The sequence below is a fragment of the Triticum urartu genome, chromosome 5 (assembly GCF_003073215.2).
Source record: "Triticum urartu cultivar G1812 chromosome 5, Tu2.1, whole genome shotgun sequence".
NCBI classification, from domain to species: domain Eukaryota; kingdom Viridiplantae; phylum Streptophyta; class Magnoliopsida; order Poales; family Poaceae; genus Triticum; species Triticum urartu.
The window spans coordinates 185,793,919-185,800,673 of record NC_053026.1 but is presented as its reverse complement, the minus strand read 5'-3'; positions in this window follow the sequence as shown (position 1 = coordinate 185,800,673).

Here is a 6,755-nt window from a genome sequence, read left to right as displayed (position 1 = left end):
CTCCAAGCAAAACACATATCATGTGGCGAATAAAAATATAGCTCCAAGTAAAGTTACCTATGAATGAAGACGAAAGAGGGGATGCCATCCGGGGCATCCCCAAGATTAGGCTATTAGTTGTCCTTGAATATTACCTTGGGGTGCCTTGGGCATCCCCAATCTTAGGCTCTTGCCACTCCTTATTCCATAGTCCATCGAATCTTTACCCAAAACTTGAAAACTTCACAACACAAAACTTAACAGAAAACTCGTAAGCTCCATTAGTATAAGAAAATAAATCACCACTTATGTACTATTGTGAACTCATTGAAAATTCATATTGGTGTAACATCTATGGTTCATACCCTCCGATACTTCTCATAGATTCATCAAAATAAGCAAACAACACATAGAAAACAGAATCTGTCAAAAACAGAACAGTCCGTAGTAATCTGGATCAAACGTATACTTCTGGAACCCCAAAAATTCTAAAATAAATTGATGTACGTGAAGAATTTATCTATTAATCATCTGCAAAAATAATTAACTAAATATCACTCTCCAATAAGAAATGGCAGCAAATCTCGTGAGCGCTAAAGTTTCTGTTTTTGACAGCATGATCGCAAAGACTTTCCCCAAGTCTTCCCAAAGGTTCTACTTGGCACAGACACTAACTAAAACATAAAACCACATCTAAACAGAGGATATATTAATTATTTATTACTAAACAGGAGAAAAAAGCAAGGAATAATAATAAAGTTGGGTTGCCTCCCAACAAGCACTATCATTTAACGCCCCTAGCTAGGCATGATGATTTCAATGATGCTCACATAAAAGATAAGAATTGTAACATAAAGAGAGCATCATGAAGAATATGACTAGCACATTTAAGTGTAACCCACTTCCTATGCATAGGGACTTTGTGAGCAAACAACTTATGGGAACAAGAATCAACTTGCATAGGAAGGTAAAACAAGCATAACTTCCGGATTTTAAGCACATAGAGAGGAAACTTGATATTATTGCAATTCCTACAAGCATATGTTCCTCCATCATAATAATTTTCAGTAGCATCATGAATGAATTCAACAATATAACCATCGCATGAATCATTCTTTTCATGATCTACAAGCATAGAAAATTTACTACTCTCCACATAAGCAAAATTCTTCTTATTTAGAATAGTGGGGGTATCATAAGAAACTCGAATACTATAAATTGTTTCCACATTGAAAGAATAATTTTCAGAAAAAGGGTAATCATAATCATGACAAGTTTTATAAATATAATCATCACTACTTTTTATAGAATAAGTATCATCACAATAATCATCATAGGTAGCAACTTTGTTCTCGTCATAACCAATTGAAACCTCTTCCAAGATAGTGGAATCATTACTAAACAAAGTCATGACCTCTCCAAATCCACTTTCATAATTATAAAAATAAGATTCAACATCCTCCAAAATAGTGGGATCACTACTTCCTAAAGTTGACACTCTTCCAAACCCACTTTCATCAATATAACCATCATAAATAGGAGGCATGCTATCATCATAATAAATTTGCATATCAAAACTCGGGAGGCTAGAAATATCATCTTCATCAAACGTAGCATCCCCAAGCTTGGGACAAACATTAATTGTAGCAAATATATTTTCAAACTTGTCATTCTCATCAAACATAACATCCCCAAGCTTGGGCCTCTTCATATCATAAGCATAATCACTCTCATCATTAATAGTATGGATAGCACCAATAGTATAACAATTATCATCATCAAAATGAGTAATAGGAGCAACATCATTTGGGAGGATTACCTTATTAACTTTGCTTCTTCGTCTTTTCTTTTTCTTCTTCACATCATGTGTGGGTTTAATCCTCTTTTCGGAGCTCCTTATTGATGAGATTGGTAGAATAGAAAGCTCCTCCTCGTTACCTGATTCATCATAAGAAATAATAGGAGGATATTGGGAAGCCTCTTCCCTTTCATTAGTATTCTCTTCATCCTCTATTTGTTTTCTTTTCTTTATGTAATTGGCAATATAAGGATTTTCAATACAATTCAGCGCACAATACATAAGAATTTCTTCTAGATCAATATCGAGGAATTTCTCAAGGTTATATTCTGGAATATGCTTAGTCACACGTTTCATTTCTTCATAACCCAAAAGCAAACTAGGTTCATTATGATGTGCAAGGGAAATCAAATCATCACAATTTTTGGACACGATACGATCATGGAACAATTTGCATCGGAGATTTAAATGACCATGTTCATTGCAAAGTTCAGAAGTATGGCGAAGGAATTTTAAATTTTCAGCACAAACATTTAGCCTCTCTTGCAACCATTTAGTTTCCAAATCCTTATGCCTCTTGCAAATCTATTTTCCCTAATTGGTGTGTACTTGCAGGCTCTATATATTCCACAAAAGTTGACATGCTTATAAGAGACATTTGCATCATGACTAGTGCAATCATCATTAGTACTATGGATATTCAAGGAGTTCATACTAACAACATTGTAATCATGCTCATCATTCAAAGATTTAGTGCCAAACATTTTATAGACTTCTTCTTCTAACACTTGAGCACAATTTTCCTTTCCATCATTCTCACGAAAGATATTAAAAAGATGAAGCGTATGAGGCAAACTCAATTCCATTTTTTGTAGTTTTCTTTTATAAACTAATCTAGTGCTAAAACAAGAAACAAAAAGATTCGATTGCAAGATCTAAAGATATACCTTCAAGCACTCACCTCCCCGGCAACGGCGCCAAAAAAGAACTTGATGTCTACTACACAACCTTCTTCTTGTAGACGTTGTTGGCCCTCCAAGTGCAGAGGTTTGTAGGACAGTAGAAAATTTCCCTCAAGTGGATGACCTAAGGTTTATCAATCCATGGGAGGCGTAGGATGAAGATGGTCTCTCTCAAGCAACCCTACAACCAAATAACAAAGAGTCTCTTGTGTCTCTCTCAAGATTGCTGCTAAGAAGAAGCTCCTGGACCGAGTGGTGGCCATGGCTGGCAAGCAGCCGGAACTGTCGCCAGATCCCAAAGAGTCAGTGGCCCAGGGCTCCTTCCAGCCGGCCAAAGAGACAAATAAGATCCCCTTGGACCCCGAGCACCCGGAGAGGCACGCTGTCATAGGGGCCAACCTTGACAACAAATAGGAAAGCGAGCTCGTCGATTTCCTTCGTGAGAGTCGGGACATCTTTGCGTGGTCTCCCAAAGACATGCCTGGTGTTCTGAAAGATTTCATCGAGCACAAGCTACATGTCAGATCTGATGCCAAACCAGTCAAACATCCCCTCCACCGACTGTCGGAAGAGAAGAGAAGAATTGTTGGTGAAGAGATAGCCCGACTTCTAGCAGCCGGCTTCATTATGGAAGTATTTTTTCTATAGTGGCTTGCCAACCCAGTCCTTGTACTGAAGAAGAAGAAGAAGAATAAGTGGCGCATGTGTATTGACTATACCAGCCTCAACAAAGCCTGCCCCAAAGATCCGTTTGCTTTTCCTCGGATTGACCATGTGATAGATTCCACAGCCGGATGCGAGCTGCTGAGTTTTTTGGATGCCTACTCAGGGTACCACCAGATCAAGTTGGACCCGGCAGACCGCCTGAAGACTGCCTTCATCACAACATTCGGAGCCATCTGCTACCTGACTATGACATTCGGCTTGAGAAATGTCGGTGCCACGTTTCAGCGTTGCATGCAAAAGTGCCTACTCAAGCAACTCGGCAGGAATGCCCACATCTATGTAGACAATATCATGGTGAAGACGGAGAAGCGTGGTACCCTCTTGGAAGATCTCAAGGAAACTTCTGATAATCTGCGCCGATTTCAGATCAAGCTCAACCCAGAGAAGTGCGTTTTTAGGGTACCAGCCGGCCAGCTCCTTGGTTTCCTGGTCTCAAAGCGCGGCATTGAGTGCAACCCTGTGAAGATCAAAGCCATTGAGAGGATGGAGAGACCCACCCGACTGTGAGATGTCCAGAAGTTCACCTACTGCTTGGCATACATCAGCCGCTTCATCAGTCGGCTGGGTGAGAAGGCTCTTCCCCTATACCAACTAATGAAGAAAACCACTCACTTCGAGTGGAACGACAAGGCGGACGAGGCCTTTCTCTTGCTGAAGAAGATGCTGACTATGCAGCCTGTCCTAGCGGCCCCGGTTGTTAAAGAACCCATGTACCTCTATATCACCGCCACCAGCCAGGTGGTCAACACTGTCATTGTGGTGGAACGACCAGAGGCCGGCAGAGCACAGCCGGTTCAGAGGCCTGTGTACTATTTGAGCGAGGTGTTGTCGACCTCAATGTAGAACTATCCCCACTACCAGAAGATGTGTTACGGCGTGCACTTTGCCGCCAAAAAGCTGAAGTCATAATTTCAAGAACACCCAATCACGGTTGTCTGCACTGCCCCGCTTGCTGAAATCATAGGCAACGAAGATGCATCAGGCCGGGTGGCCAAATGGGCCATCGAGTTGGCCCCTTAAACCATCTTCTACCAGCCATGCACCACCATAAAGTCCCAAGCACTGGCCGACTTCCTCGTCGACTGGGTCGAGACCCAGTACCTGCGGCTAGCTCTGGACTCCACTCATTGGCGGATGCACTTTGATGGCTCGAAGATGCGCACCGGCTTGGGAGCCGGCGTTTTCCTCACCTCTCCCAAGGGCGACAAGCTAAGATACACATTGTAAATTCATTTTGCCGCCTCCAACAACGTGGCCGAGTATGAAGCGCTAGTACACGGACTCCGGATGGCCAAAAAATCGGCATCCGCCGGATCCTGTGCTATGGCGATTCAGACTTGGTGGTCCAACAGTCGTCCGGCGACTGGGATGCCAAGGATGCAAATATGGCAAGTTACCGCTTCCTCGTCCTACAGATCAGCGGATACTTTGAGTGGTGCGAGTTCCTTCACGTGCCATGGAACGACAACGAGCAAGCTGATGCCTTGGCACAGATCGGCTCCACCCGCCATGCAATAGCAGTCGGCGTTTCCCTTCAGCGCCTCCGCAAGCCGTCTATCAAGCCTTCCCCAGAATCCGAGTCCATCTTCGTGCCGACTGCTCCCGAAGCAGTCGGATTCGACTCAGGGGCTGCAGTAGTCGGCTCAGGGACTTCGGCAGGCAGCACGGGGACTGCAGCAGTCGCATCCTACCCGGGGGCTGCAGCAGTCGGCCCGGGGACTCCATCAATGCAGCAAGTGGCGGCCGACTCCACCCAGCCGCCTCCCAACCCAACCGCCCTACTACCAGTGGTCGTAATGACAGTGGATGAAGTCCAAGCACCATCCTGGGCATAGTGCATCCTCAATTTCCTAGTAAACAGAGAGCTGCCGACTAATGAGATCTCGGCCTGGCAGGTACAGTGCCGCACAGGAGCCTACACAATAATCAATAGAGAGCTTGTCACACGCAGCGTGAGTGGAGTCTTCCAGTGCTACGTAGAACCACAAAAGGGCCAAGAAATCCTCAAAAATATCCACCAAGGCGAGTGTGGCCACCATGCGGCCTCTAGATCCCTTGTTGCCAAGGCTTTCCGCCATGGTTTCTTTTGGTCGACTGCCATGGAGGACGCCAAGGAGTTGGTCAAACATTGCAAGGGGTGCCAGAAAAATAGCTCTAAGCAACATCTGCCGGCTTCTGCACTCAAGACCATTCCCCTTACCTGTCCTTTTGCCGCCTGGGGGCTGGACATGGTGGGACCATTCAAGACAGCACGTGGCGGCATGACCCATCTGCTTGTCGCCATGGACAAATTCACCAAGTGGATCAAAGCAAAGCCAATCAAGAAACTAAATGGTCCGACTGTTGTAACTTTCATTGCTGATATCACCGTCCGATATGGTGTACCACAGAACATCATCGCCAATAATGGTACAAACTTTGCCAAAGGTGCATTGGCTCGTTTCTGCGCGACGCAAGCCATCCGACTGGACTTAGTGTCCGCTATCAATCCGCAGTCAAATGGCCAAGTCGAGTGAGCAAACGGCCTCATCCTCACCGGCATCAAACCCCGACTGGTCGATCCACTGGAGCGCTCAGCCGGATGCTGGATCGACGAGTTGTCGGCTGTCCTTTGGAGCCTCCACACCACCCCGAACAAGTCAACCGGCTTCACTCCATTCTTTCTCGTGTACGGGGCCGAGGCCGTCATCCCAACTGACATTGAGTTTGACTCACCTCGCGTCACCATGTACACAGAGGCGGGGGTTGATCTGCTGGAAGAGGGCCAGCTGTTGGCACTCAGCCGGTCCACCATCTACCAGCAGAGTCTGTGCTTCTACCATAGTCGGAAGGTCAAGCCAAGATCTTTTCAAGAGGGAGACCTTGTGCTCCGGCTGATCCAGCGAACAGCCAACCAGCACGAGCTCTCGGCCCCATAGGAAGGCCCCTTCGTCATCAGCAAAGCTTTGGGCAATGACTCCTACTACCTCATCGATGCACAGAAGCCCAGAGCGCGCAAGAGAGACGACTTTGGCAAAGAATCGGAGCACCCATGGAATGGAAACCTCCTCCATACATTTTACAGTTGACATAGTATGTACCATGCTACCTTTTGTATTAAAGCGCTAAGACATCGGGGCCCTTGAGGAACACTTGGGGGCTACCCTTTTTATCTCTATGATAAGCTTCATGCCTATGAATGTGTTATTTTATTATTCTGCCTAGCATCGGGTTCGACCAGTCGGCCCGGAGGCTTGCCGCCTTGTACTATGTCGGTGCTACCTGCAGTCAAACAAGTAATGTGCCGGCAC